The sequence below is a fragment of the Microtus pennsylvanicus genome, chromosome 9, assembly GCF_037038515.1.
Source record: "Microtus pennsylvanicus isolate mMicPen1 chromosome 9, mMicPen1.hap1, whole genome shotgun sequence".
In the NCBI taxonomy this organism is placed as follows: domain Eukaryota; kingdom Metazoa; phylum Chordata; class Mammalia; order Rodentia; family Cricetidae; genus Microtus; species Microtus pennsylvanicus.
The window spans coordinates 82,541,788-82,557,314 of NC_134587.1; positions in this window are offsets into that span (position 1 = coordinate 82,541,788).

Sequence of the window (15,527 nt, forward strand, 5' to 3'; positions counted from 1 at the left end):
TAATTACCAGAGAATGTTAGAAATGTGTGTTTGCCTAGTTGCTGTGATTGAGACAGTGTCTCACCATGTAGCCCTCAGACTCATATAAAACCCAGATTAGCTTCAAACCAGCTATCCTTCTTCTACAGCTTCCCTATGCTGAGCTTAGAGGTCAATGGCGTCATGCCAAGAAACCAACCTTCTAATTTACAGAAATTATTCAAAGGTTCAGGGTTTCTTATAAGTCCAAGACATCTTCATGAATTCAGGAAGTACGGAACAGAAAGTGTAACAGTGAAGTTTCTAAATCTAGGTAATAATGTTCCCAGAAGCCATAGGTTATTAAGCAAAACTCCAAATGTCAGGTCTGAGATATTTCCTTATGAGTTCTTTTTTTAGGGAAGCTGAAGAGACTCCCAAAGTAATATAAGTTCCTACTATTTCTCTTAGATGGCTCTCGGAATCAGATGACAACACTTCTATTGTTGAAGACACCACATATCCTTACTAGAAGCTAGAACTATGCTCCAAGCGTCCTCTCTGTTGGCTGCTTTTCACAGTGACAAAGGTACAATGCAGAATATGGGGTGATAAAGTGCATCAACAGTGCTACCCAAATGTGAACCCTGTATACTGCAGCATAAGCCTGCTGAGCAATATGTGCCCACTCATGCAATTGTGGAGTAATGGTTGTGGAAGTCACCAAAAGCTCTCATACTAGGTTTGAGGCTCACTCCACTGGAAGGAAATCATGTCTGGTGCTAAAAATGTCAGTCAAAAACTCAAGCCTAGGGGGGTTCTAAGCCACAGATAGGGGCATAGTTTTGTCCTTTCAGTAAATCAAGCAATGAGGAAGGAGAGTCATGTAGGAAGGATGAAGAGGGCAGAGAAATATATTGGGAAAGGCACAACTAAAGCAGAGACTGTTTGGAAAGGTACATATAAAACCCTATTATTTTGTAAGCCTCAAGGATTTTTCATAAATTAGTTTAATTATAGTTACCCTATGCAGGGGTTTATCCTTCTCCAAGAAGCTACAGGTTGCCAAATAAAAGGTTCAAATAAAAGCATAAGTCTCCCTGAATTGTACCTACAGACACCCAAAACAAAATGAGCCATTGTCATTGTTCTTGGTTGTCCACCAGAATTTGATGAGTAAAACCTTATTGCTGAAGACAGCTCATACATTGGTCATCGAGAAACCAAGTTGATACTGACTAGAAAACTCCCTACCTCCGAGGAGTTTTCAGAGTTTCAGAAGTTGTTATGTGATCTTCTGAAGGGTGGGGGGATTATCAGCAGTCTTACCCATCTAGGAATCACATGAACCACAATGACAACCAGTGTTGCAAGATATTTCCATGCATGTGGTAGTGGCACAAATATTTTGAGGATAACCATGTAATTTCTGATTGGATTTAAGGCCTGTTTTAGAGGAAAAACACATCCCTGGCATAGTAAATCTGACTAAAAACTACTTAAAGCCCCAGAGGTGAACTTATTACTGGTATATTGATAAATGGATATAGTATCTACATAAATGGATATGAGCAATTTACTCAAAGATTAGCACAGCTCTCAGACATCATCAAAGAAGTTTTATAGTGTAGTAGACAGTGATTAATATAAAACCTCACAATTGGTCAAAGTATAGAGAATAAATGTTTCTTAGACTTTCCCCTGCTGTAATGAAACATCATGACCAAAAGTGACTTGAGGAGAAGTTTATTTCATCTTACATCTTGTAGTGCATCTTCCAAGAAAGTCAGCCGGGAACTCAAGGCAAGAATCTGGAAGCAGCAACTAATGTAGAGACCACGGAGGAATACTGCTGATGGTCATATGTTTCATGGCTTACTCAGCTTTCTTTCTGATAGTACCCAGAACCACCAGCCCAAGACCAGCATTATCCACAGTGAGGTGGGCTTTGCCATATCAGTTGTTTATCAAGAAAATGCCCTTACTTACTTTTCCCCTGGTCCGTTTGATAAGGAACTTTCCTCAGCTGAAGTTCCTTCTTCCCAAATTACTCTAGCTTGTGTCAAACTAACACTAAAGCTAGCCAGCATAAAGTGTTGGCTGAGTGCTTCACCATTGATGACATATCTATACTATCTGATCCAAGGTTCAGGGGACATCATGAAAAATGGTGTTTCAAAGAATACAAACCCCCAAAGCAGAAGAAACCAGACCAAAATAGTGTTCTTCTGGATATGGGTGGACCACTCCACTATAAAAATCACAGTAGCTGTTGTTGTCAGCACAAACTCAATTTAGTTAAAACTCCACAATGGAGGAATTCACAATAGGTAAAGCTATTGACATTTGGTGACTGGTATAGGAAAGAGATCAGTTTTCTTTAATTATGTGGCCCCTGGTAGGTCAGCTGTGCTCCTGCACGTATCTCTAGATTCATTGGTATACAGGCAGCACTATGTAAGAGCTAGCCAGTAAGAGGCTGAAACTAATGGGCCAGGCAGTGTTTAAAAGAATACAGTTTCCGTGTAATTATTTCGGGGCATAAGCCATGTGGGCGGCCGGGTGCTGGGGACGCAGCCCTGCCGCTCCCTCAGCAGCAATAATTTGACTTGAAGGAGGATGAAGAGAAGGAGGAAGGAAGAAAGAGAAGGGAGGAGGAAGGGAAAGAAGAAGAAGAAGAAGAGGAGGAGGAGGAGGAGGAGGAGGAGGAGGAGGAGGAAGAGGAAGAGGAAGAAAAGAAGAAGAAGAAGAAGAAGAAGAAGAAGAAGAAGAAGAAGAAGAAGAAGAAGAAGAAGAAGAAGAAGAAGAAGAAGAAAGAGTAAAAATAAATATGATCAAAATACATTGTTGCATGTATGAAATTCAAAAGAATTCCTAGAGATATTATTATATTATTTTTAAAAAACAGACAGTGTGGCTATTAGTGATGTCTGTTCTTGAACTTTATATAAGCGGAAGAGTTGGGAGTTGAGAGTTAGAAGTATGGGAGAAGATGTGAATTCCCAGACAGAGAGCTTAAAATGTTCACGAGGAAATGTTTCAGCAGGCAACACCCTCAAAGTGCCTATCACCACCTAGTTAAAAATAATCCAGAAGAGCAGACAGGGGGCCTGAGCTGTCCAGAAATCTAAAACATAAAGTGGAGACAATCAACACTCTTACTATGTGATCTTGGGCTACAGATAATAATAGGTAAATTTTGAGGCAATAAATTAATTAGCTGTCTCCCATTTCAAATTCCCATTCTGAGTTTGGGCCATACACAAGAGTTTTTAATTGCCTGAAAAGTTAAAACCAACAGAATAGAATATAAGTAATCATTTCTTCCTTTGTTGCATTTGGCCCAAAATGGTTGAATGTAAATTTTTGTGCCCAAAACTCACATAGCCTGATAGATCCTGGGCAGAACCCAAATTCCTACCATCTCAGTCATGAAAATCAAACAACAAACAAATGACCAAACAACAAAAATGGGCATGGTGGCAAAGGATGAAAAGCCAACAGTGTGGAAGTCAAAATAGATGTCTCCTCTAGCTATCTTTAAAGAACTCCAGAAGGAACTTACAATAAAGCAGGCTGTGAATCATGCCCATTGATAAACAATTAGCAGGCTTGGGTTGAAAAATTGCCCTTAAGCATGGATTTAATTAATCAATTAGATTAATTAAGATCATTTCACCAAACTCTGGTCAGTTCTAAAGTGAAGATGCGACTTTATCCTCTGAACAAAACATTTTAGTTATTCACAAAACAGATACATTTGCTGCTAAAAATGTTTTCTAATAACACAAGTGTTTCATAAGAGTTTTTGCCTTATAAGAGAATTCACCATTAGTCTTTCACCTTCAAAGGCAGTGATAAGAATCTGTCCATCCAGAACTGGGTGTGATGGCATTCTAGCATTTGGAAATCTGAGGCGGGGGGAAAGTGCGTAGAAGGTCTAAACCACACAAATAGGAAAAAATAATTCTTTCTCTATTCATTGACCCATACACTGAAAAGTTGCCCATGTCAGTTTGTAGGTTACTGAACAGTTTTTTGTTTGTTTGTTTGTTTGTTTGTTTGTTTGTTAGGTTTTTTTTTTTGGTTTTTCGAGACAGGGTTTCTCTGTGGTTTTGGAGCCTGTCCTGGAACTAGCTCTTGTAGACCAGGCTGGTCTCGAACTCACAGAGATCCGCCTGCCTCTGCCTCCCAAGTGCTGGGATTAAAGGCATGTGCCACCACCGCCCGGCTTACTGAACAGTTTTTGCGAAAATTCTGACACTATAGCAAATAATTTAGCTGTAAGTGGAGGCTGCTCGTTTGTTTCCCAGACACCCAAACCAAAAAGAAAAAAGAAAAAGTCACACAAAACTCTATTAATTACAACACTGTTTGACCAATGACTCAGAAATATTTTTAGCTAGTTCAAACATCTTGAATTAACCATTTTTTTAAATTTTTTTTATTAATCTGTGTTTTGCCACAAGGCTGTGGCTTACCGGAAAGTTTCTGGGTCCTTTTCCTTTGGCAGCTACATGGCATCTCTCTGACTCCACCAACTCTCTATCTCTATCTCTCCCAGCCTGAGAGTCATTCTGCTAAGTCATTGACGGAAACAGCTTAATTCATTAACCAATATAAGCAACACATATACAGAAGGACATCCCACATCGTTTCATCTCCCTGAGTATGTTAATTAACAATATATAGCAGAGTTAAATGTCAAATTCATATATTCTTCATTATGGAAAGCAACAAAATTTAGAATTCTAAAAGCTTATTTTGAGATTAAAACAATTTATCTTTAGATGCTTCTGTAGATAGATGATAGATGATAGATAGATAGATAGATAGATAGATAGATAGATAGATAGATAGACAGATAGATATGCTTCCTAAAGCATCTTAGAGATGCTTATGTACGTGTTGTGTTAGAAAGAAAGAATAAAACTGACGTTAAATTAATACCAAATAAAACAAATTCATCTCCACCATTTTTATCTATTTCAAATAGATGTCAACTGTTATTTCCAATGTTTAATGTATATTTTATAGAACTAGAACACTAGGAAAAACTGGTTTTGAAATAGTTGTATTTGTAGAATATCTAGTAAGCTGAATATGGGCACACAGGGAAATGAGAATGAAAGGTGATATTGAAGTTGCTCATGTAAAAAAGGATTAAAGAAAATTGGCTAAGTTCTTAGCTACTTGTTAATCAAAAAACAAGTAATTCTTTATCCTCTGCTATAAAGCAAGCATTGTGAACATAATTAGAGATCCATAGTTAATTAAATATCTCAAACTATCATGAGACAGACTGACATCAGAAAACAATTGCTACAGTGCCGTGATATAAATTCACACAGAATTAAGTATGTAGGATGAGGAACTACTAAGTTCTAAACAATGAGAAAATGAAGTCAACCAACCCTGAATGATGGATAAAGATTGTCACATGAGGAGAGAAAAAGCCCATATAGAAAACAACAATTCTCAATAGTTACACTAGGCTGTGGAAAATGGCATGTCCTAATTCACCGATGGGAGATACAAATGCAAGAGACATGAGGCAAGAAGATTCAATAATCAGCAGACAATTTAAAGTTATGTATAAAATGATAAGTTCATCTCATGGTTTAGAAGGTGATGGCAAACAAGAAAAGGATAATAAGAAACATTCTTGCCTCTTTTAGGCAAATAAGGGGGGAGTGGAGGAACCATTGGAATGGCAGTTGACTAGAGGTGGAGTATAGTTTCTTTTACTAGTCAATGAAGATTTAGAATAAAAAGATGTCCGAAAAAGGAATGGCTTGAGTCAGAGACAAGCATGAGAGGGAATGGTCTGACAATTGAGAGCTGAATAGATATGTAACTGAACAACACGCGGGTGAGGGCCAGAATGGAACAGAGTGTATCAGCATGAGACACATAGAAAACAAGGCTGGTAACATTATTAACTGATTTTTGTTGAACAAGAAGGTCAGTAAATGTAGGGCATAGTAAAATATATTTGGTTTGGGCCATATTAAAATGTCTATGAGCTATCCAGATGATACAGCAGAAGAGAACTAATTCTCAGAGAAAAGATTTCTGGGAGAAGTGATTTTGGAAGTAATCAATGAGCAGATCACCACAACATGAGGACAATGTTATGGTCGGAAAGTAAAAATAAAATGGTTAAAAGGTTTGTGGGGAAAGACAAATGTTTTGCAAGAGCCAATGGAGCATAGTTTGTCACAAGACTATTTGAAAATGTATATCTCTTCAAATTTCCTTGAATAAATGATAATATGATATCAATGATATTTAGAAATAACAAGTAACATCAGATATAAGTAAAAAGGTATTCATCACATATATTGTATAGGTGAAAATTTGGGAATTTAACTGATATACTGTATTTTATTTAGCCAGCACACCCAGAAAAAGCTGATTCTTGTTCTCACATGTGCTACCTTTTTTCCATAAAGTCCTTTCATTAGTTAATTCTGACTACTGTGTCAAAATAACTGATACCAGCAACTTAAGGATAATTTTTTAGCTAAGAGTCCAGGGGATAGTCTAACATGGCAAGGGAAGTATGGTAGAAGTTCTCTTAGATGGCTGTTCACATATTTAGGAAACAGATAAATAAATGCCTTCCTTTGTTCTTCTCACCTTTTCTTCATTCAGGTAACAATATCAGCCCATGGACAGTGCTACCCCGTTCTAGCCAGAACATGCCACTGAGTTTCACCCTCTGGCATGCCCTCGCGAATACACCCAAAGAGTTGTCTCCAAGATGATTGTAAATCCTGTCAAGCTGAAAATGAGTACTAACAATTACACTCCCCAGTCATTTATTTGAAAAGAACAATAGAAAGTAGTTAATGGACTTAAAGACACAGATTCAGGGCTGAGAGATGGCTCAGCAGTTAAGAGCACCCACTGTGCTACTAAAGGATCTGAGTTGAATTCTTAAAACCCTTATTAGGCAGCTCTCAGCCAACTGCAACTCCAAGCTCCAAGGAATCCAAAAATCTTCTTATGAGCTCTGTGGACACCCACCTACATATGGCATACACTCAAAGACACATACACTCAATAAAAAACAAATTTAAATGACTTAAAATTTTATTAATTGGGGTGGGACAGGGAGACTTTCTCTACAAAAAAAGAACATGATAAGATGATCTGGCTCCAGTCTTTTATCCTAAACTTCTCAGCTGTAAACTATTTTTAACTAAAACTGAACAATCCAAATATATACAGATTTTCACAAAGAGGTCTGTTTTTTTCTAACTAAATGCAGCATGCTTGAGCCCAAAAACCAGTACAGCTAACCTGAGTCATAGGAGTCTCAGAAACCCTGATCTCTCTTCTGCCATATTGGGTGAAATATAAGGTGTTGGTTCTTTACTGTTATTGATGTTCATCTACCACAAAGAAGAAAGTCACTCTTGTGTAAAAGCATCTTAAAGCATAGTTATTCTTTAAATGCAATGTGCTATGTGTCCGCAAATCTGATTGATAATAATGAATGCACCTCTTCTCCTGGAGTAAATTAAAGAGGAGAAGAGCCACCCTACAGTCATGAAGTATACATAATATCAGAGCATGTTTCATAGTCATATGATATATTAGATTATATAAAGAGAAGAGCTACCCTACAGTCATGTAGTATACATAATCCCGGAACATGTTTCAAGGTCTTATGATATATTAGCTATATAAAGAGGAGAAGAGCTACCCTACAGTCATAGAGTATACATAATCTCAGAGAATTTTATATAGTCTTTGACATAGTTTTTTGTGACAGATGAGAAAATAAATTTTCAGTACACTATTTCCCAAGGTTAAAAAAAAATTAAGTCTCAAGCTCAAACTGGTCTGAGTCCATTTATAAACTGTTTATACTATATTACCCAAACCTTTATGGAAATAATTTCATAAAGATCCATATTTTAAACTTTCCAAGTACCCCGTCAGTGTGACAATTGATTTCTTGTATCTCCCAAAAATGTCCCTTAAAAAAGTTAGGTTGGTACCTGAACATTTGCTATGACTAAGGAAAGTGACCATATATTTCTGGAATATAATTTATAGTTGCAGCTTAAAAAATAATTTCACACCTTTCAACTTGACATGTATTTTGCAACTGAAATGGAGTCTAGCCCTGAAATAGGATAAACCCTTAAATAACTTTAGAAATTGTGGTTCTGTAAAAGTTATACTTATAAATTAGTTATATTTAAAATCTTCCTCTATAAATACACCCACTGCATGAATTTAAATACAAAATAAGGATGATTAATGGGCTGCTCAGGATTTGGAGTGACCATCTAGATGTTCTTCATCTAGATGCTATGAAACGGAAAATATCCTGCCATGCTGGACTTCAGAGCTTTGTCGTATTATGGGATTTGGCTCTTTCTGCTTTTCTCAATGATGAGCGCTCAAGTATTTCAAGGTTATCATTTCCATTATACAGGGAGAATTTTCTTCTACTGTGCTTGAATGTGAAATTCCTATCCTTTTTGCCTGTGCCTGCTTTGTGACTGGAAGCCATTTAGGAACACCATTCTAACCTACTCTACTATTTTAGGCATCAGAATACTTCACAGGCCTATCACTTTTGAACTTATCAGCTATTCATTGATATTCTAAGCCTCTGGATTCGAAAGACATAGTTGATTGCTTTTCTGTTCTGGTTCTCAAAGACAGGATCCTACAAATCAAGTCGACTAAAGTCAGAACTACTATAAAGACGTCATAGGAAATATAATCTGGCAGTTTTTAAGTTCTTATATTCATACCAAGGAAAATATCTATTAAAATATCTTCACTATTCCAAATATCATAGCTCAACTCATGGATAAGGAACCAGCAACAACGGTTTTTTGATACAGTATCAGTAGTTCAGGAAACTCTGCAGTGGTAGCATGCTTGCTTAGAACGTTCAAGGTGTTTCTCAGTGTGGACTAACAACATTTGTAAGTTACTTAAAGGTCTGAAAAGGTTTGTGTACTTCAACTTTTCCAAGTGTGTACTTGCTTTTAATTTGGAGCTTAAAGAAATGTGTGAATTTCATGTTTTATTTCATTCAAACTGAGCTATTGTTGGGAAACAGTTATGGAGAGTTTGTTATGTATGTCCAGTTACCTTTATTCATCACCTGTGTACCAAATGGAAGAAAATCAAATCTTCTTAGGATCAGGAGGAGAAGGAATATATACATTAAAGTTGCTGCTGTGATAGACATGTGATTTGTTCTTCAAACTTTCATGTGCTAGAAGATTGGTTCCCATGGTGATATTTAGAGTTTGCGCAAGAGGAGAGAGGTGAAAATGAGTGTATGGTACTAGAGTGCTGAAGGCATTACCGTTTGAAGATATCTGATGAAGTCCTTGGGGTTTTGTCTTAGATTTTTGGGGTGTTTGTTTGTTTGTTGCTGATGTGATAAACACCATAACCAAAAGCAACCTGTGGAGGAATGGATTTATTTTATCTCATATTTGTAAAAATTAGTCCATGCCTGAGACAACTAGAGCAGGAACACAAGACAATGACCTGAGGCAGACACCATGGAGGAGCACCACTTACTGGCTTGCTTCCAGGCTCGTGTTCAGCTGCCTGTCTTAAAGAGCCAGACCCACCTTCTCAGGAAGGCACTGCTCATTATGGGTTGGGTCCTTCTACACGACTTGGAAAACAATAAAGTGACCCCAAGCTTACACCACTGTTCAACCTGATGGAAGTAGTTCCTCAATTTTTGTTCCCTCTTCTCAGGTGTGCCAACTTGACAGTCAAAATTAGCTATTCCAGTTCCCAAGAGAGCCGTTTCCTATGCATTTCATTCCCGCATCTCGAACATATTAGGGCATAACCCAAGGCACTCTCACCGGAGGCCAAACATTAAACTTTAATACTCCAAAACGCTGAGAAAAATAAAAGCCCATTTGTTGTCAGTTTGAAAAATCATGTACTATAACATAAAATGAACCAATAAAGAGACTACAAAAGTATTCCTATAGCATTCGGTCATGTGACATCTTTTCCAAGTCCTATGTTTTCCTGGTAAAATTGACTTGGCTGTTTGAATCAAAACTTTCAGCAGAATTTCCTCCAAGATAGTCTCTCCTGTAATTTTTTATTTAAAAAGTAACCCAATTCAGAATTTCCCTAATTCTCATCTGTAAAGCACTTAATAAGATGAGGTTGCATTATCATTCTACATCTAGATAGACCCAATAAATAAGTCTCAAGTAGTACAGTCTAAAACAAAAGAAATACTAGGTATAAAATAGTCAAATACCAGAGAGATGCACTAAATCCCAGCTTTTTCTTTTGTCATAGTAAGACTGGTTTTAAAATGTCAGCTACAGTGACAAGCACGTTGTATAATGTTGTGGGATATTATTTTAAGATGTGTTGTATTTGTTTATACTCTGGAACATTTGCTTAATGATGCCAAGATGTGTTGCATTCTTTTATGTTGGATTTGCTTAACTCTGTGAAGCTGTGTTACTCTGCCTGTCTAAAACACCTGATTGGTTCAATAAAGGTACTGAACAGCAAATAGCAAGGCAAAAGAAAGAATAGGTGGGGCTAGCAGGCAGAGAGATTTAAGAAAAAGAAGAAATAAAAAGGAGCAATATAAGGAGGAGGATTCCAGGGGTCATCCACCCAGCTACACAGCAAGTCAATGAGTAAGAAGTAATAAAAGGTATGCAGAAATAGGGAAAGGTAAAAGCCCAGAGCTGAAAGATCAATGGGATAATTTAAGAATAGCTGGCTAGAAACAAGACAAGCTAAGGCCAGGCATCCATAAGTAAATATAAGTCTCTGTATGATTTATTTGGAACTAGGTGGTGGGCCACCTAAAAGAGCAAAGAAGAAAGAATAAAAAGTAATAGGTTTAAAATGTGAACCTTGGTCCATTAGAGACCCCTTCACCATCTTGATTTTATATTTTGTATTAAGAACTAACAGAATACACAACTTGATTTGATTCTTTCACTCTTCAACTATTGCCTTATGAATAGATGAAGGCTTTGCTAATCGGTGAAGCAGAGCTCAGATACAGTAGGAAACGAGGAACCTGAGCTGATATATATTCAGCATTATGGAAGGAAAATGCAAAGCAACAAAGCAGGTAGGAGAACAAAGAACTGTATGAGAAAAGCAAGGGCTGAATTTCCTAAGTTGCAGTAAAATAATAAGAGTGTTTGTGGTTTGACTGGTCCTAGCAAAGGAAAGTAGTGTGAAAGTGTTTTAAAGTAAAATGGCTGCCTTAGTATTATTGTTAACAAACATGTCAAACACACACCTGATAGACCAGAAACTCCTAAGATAGTTTCAAAGCAAATACATATTCTTAATGTCTGTAGAAACCTATTTAAATGCAAAGGACCAATCTAAACTTCTATTTTAAAAAAGAAAGAAATAAATCTGAGATGCGGCACCAATTTCAAACTGCAAATTGTGAAGCAACATTTATCAAATACAGAGATATTTGGTCAAAGGAGAAAATAGAAAGTGGATACATAGTGAATTTCCTTGCATATGCCTTTTAAATTTTTCTACAGCATGAATAATTAACACGGGAAACAGATGAAACAGAGAGAAGACAGACAGTAAATAGTACTCACCTTTAAAATGCCCCCCAGAGCCAAACATTAAACACCTTCATCTTCCCTCTCCCCCCTGTGCGTTGTCATACACAAGCACACACTCACACCTAATTTCTTGTTCTCCCTTGAACTTGTCGCATTGCTTGTGTGAGAAAGCAAGGAGCTTTCTAAAGTCAAAGAAGATATTTCTATCAAAATTGAGTGGGAAATATTCTGAGACAGTTTCCATCCGGAAGTGTCAGTTTCTTCAGATGACTGCCTCCGGACAGCACAAAAATTAAGACCAGGATTAGACATCCCCCTCAAGAATGCTTTCAATACTGTGACTAAGTGGTATGAAATACTATTACACTTCAAGCCAATGAAATGAGGTAACAGGGAAGGATACTTGCAGTCAAGTTTGATGATGAGCATTCAGTCCCTGGGACTTACATGGTAGAGAGTTCCACATGTTGTCTTCTGACCTCCATGTATACTACACATAAAACACACACACACACACACACACACACACACACACACTACATTTACTTATATTCTTTAACCCTCAAAGCACTCTCAGAGAATAGCTGCCCATTCCCAGAAGCACAATAGCAATGCCACTCATATTTTTAGAAATACGACTCTTTGTCTAGCTCTAACTCCTAGATGACCAGCCAGTATAGCCTCACGAATTCCCCACCTCACCAAAGAAAGAGTAAATCAAGATTATTTGAGCAAAACACAAGGGCTAGTGTTACAATACAAAAGCATTTGGTGATGGCTTTGATCAAGTTCAAAGCCAGTCCAGGACAAAAGTGGAGCTGGAGGAAGGAGAGAGATACACACAACATAATCTAAACATAAGAGACAGACAAGTTCCACCTAAGAGTTCAAATAACAAGTCATGTCAACCTCAAGTTCTACGTGGAAGTCACCAAGGCAGGAATACACCTCAGTCTCTGCAGTGCCTTTCTCCTGAGAAAAGCAGCTGACTCGGATAACACAAAGCAATGACTCCAACTTCACAACCAAACATCTAGTCCCACTCAAATTACAGAAATTCAATAGTGATTGTAATGTCAACTTGATTGAATTCAGAATCACATGGAGGACATATCTCTGGGTATATCTGTAAAAGGGGAATCCAGGTAAAAGTTTAGTTGAGAAAGGAAGACGTACCCTAAATGCGGGTGACGCTGTCCACGGTCCCCAGATGAATAAAAGAGAAAAAAAGATGCTAATTGAAGCAACAGTATTTATTTCTCATTGCTTCCTAACTGTAGCTACACTGTAGTGATATGCTTCACAAGCCCACTGTTATGTCTTCTCAGCATGATGTGCTATACCTCATCTCAAATCATGAGCCAAAATTAATTTTCTTTCCTTAAGTTACTTACAGCAGAGTCCCAGAGTCAAAAAGTGATTAATACAGAAAATTGGTGTCCCGAAATGTCATTGCTCTTGTAATAGACCCATGTGGTTTGTAGATCTTTAAAAATGGTTTGAGGGAGGAATGTGGAAGAGGTTAGCGCTCTGGGTTCACGAAACCTTAGAATGTTTTAGGCAGAACTTAATAAGACATTCTGATGAGAATGTTAAAGACCAGAAGCCAACAGAAGCACAGACAGAAAATGTAGGGCTCGTGAAATTTGAGAGGAAAGCAAAAGGTCTATTGGAAACTGAGCTAGAGACCATTGGTATTCCATTCCAGCAAAGAATCTGGATACATTATACTCATGCCTTGAAAATTTGATTAAGGCTGATATCAAAAGTAATAGATTAATTAAAATAATTCTTTAATCTGTTTGTCAGGGGACATGTCAATACAGTTTTCAAACTGCTGTAGCATGGTAATTACTGTGTATTTACTCACATTTGCCATGAGAAAAAGCAGCAAGTGGAGAAGAAAGGCATGCAAAATGTATCGCTCATCAGCAAAAGGAGCTCAAAGGAGATCAAAGTCAAAGACAAAGTTGCGGAAGAAAGTGATGGTAGTTATCAGAGAATCACTGTCCTTTCAGAGGAAGACTAAAATGGGAAAATAGACAAGATGCTTTTAGAGTATCATATGCAGAAATCAAGGCAAAATGGATTTAGGTCTTAATGCATGGTTGATTAAAGGATGAATAAAGCCTTTGTTTTCAAAAGAAAATATACAAATTATCAATGCATGACAATGTGTCCCACATGACTAATCACTGGGGAATTACAAATAAAATCATAGAATATCACCAGACAAATTTCAAAGTGGCTAGTATCAAAAAGGTAAAAGGTGAGTGTTTATGAAGATATAGAGGAGAGGGAACCCCCTCTACCTTTGTTGGTGGGAATATAAATTAGTATATTCATTATTGAAAGCTCTGACTTTTTCTCAAAATGTTCACAATAGAAATCCCACCATCTGTGTAGATATCTTAAAGAGTTTAAATCAGGATGCTGAAGAAACTGTTGCATGTTTGTGTTGATTGTAGAATTAATTACCAGAACTAAAATATGGAATCACTGTTAATTTCCACAAAGAAAACATAATATGCATATGTAAAATAAAATATTACTTTGCATTTAAGGAAAGGAATTCTAGAGATTGAAGATGACTCTGTCACTTAGTTCCTTGTCTAGTAAACATCAGGTCCTGATTTCAATACCCAGATCCAACATACATGATGATCCACCCTTGCAATCACAGCACAGGGGAGGTGGAGACAGGCAGGTTGTTAGGGCTCACTGACCAGTCAGGATAGTCTAACCAACAAATATCAGTTATCAGGGAAAGTCCCTTTCTTTTAAAACAAGTCAGACAGATTCTAAGCCACGAGATCCAATGTTATCCTCTGGTTCCTGTGGACAGAAACAGGCACATATACATACTTGCATGCATCATACAAAAGAAATGCTTGCCATTGGTGAGAATATGGTAAACTGTCAGGACACATGAAAGTGAAATAAACTGGGTAAAGAAAGACAAACTTTTCATGTTCTCACTTACAAACAAAATCTAAAATTTACATGAGCAGGAAGATATCGGTTAATAAAGGCTACATGGTGAAGTGAAATGGAGTATTTTGGTCACCTGGTACAAAGTTACAATTAGACAAGAGGAACGCATGGCAAGTGTTTAACGTGTGAAGTATGTAAATTAGCTTGATGCCACCATTCCACTCTTGGGACAATAATTCTAGCATTGTTTTATCAATCATCTGGGCATCAGGAGAGCCATCATTGGGGTGAGTGAGTGCAGCGGCAGCCGGGAACAGGGAACTCAGATGTTCCTCATCCCTCCTACACTTCCTGGTCATCCTGCAGGGGCTATACTGCCTGATACCTCCTCTCTATTCCTATCCCACCCAGCGTATATCCAGAACCTCCCCCTCTCCCTCCCTCCCTCCCCTCTGTGGCGGCATAACATCACCCAGCTCAGCCTGCTCGGGCGCTGGGACCGAACCCGAATCGGGAGGGCAAATGGGAGGGCGGTAGTTCCTTTGTCTACATAGCCTGCCTGCAGCAAGCAAGGTAGGCCTTTGTTTGCGAGCTACCCAAGCAGCACGGTGTTCGGATCTGGACACCAGGAGAGCCATCACTGGGGAGTGACATCACTGGGAAGGTACATCAGTGGGCAAGAAGACCTGATCCTGTAAAAGAAGATCCATAGGAGAGCATTCGGAGGAAGAGATGGGCAGGCGCCAATGCAAGAATTCACCCGAGAATCTGAAAAACAACATTAAACCACCAGAACCCAGCGACCTCACAACAGGAGGACATGAACACCTTAATCAAGAAGAAGTAGAAAAAACTGACTTTATGAAAGTTATAGAGGCCCTTAAACAGCATGTAAGAAATGCCGTTATAGAAATGGATGAGAAGTATAACAGAAAGTTTGAGGAATTGAGTAAATTACCCTAGGAAACCAAGGAAAAATAATCAAGCAGATAATGGAAACAGTTCAAAACTTGAAAACTGAAATGGAGGCAAAGAAGAAAACACAAACAGGGC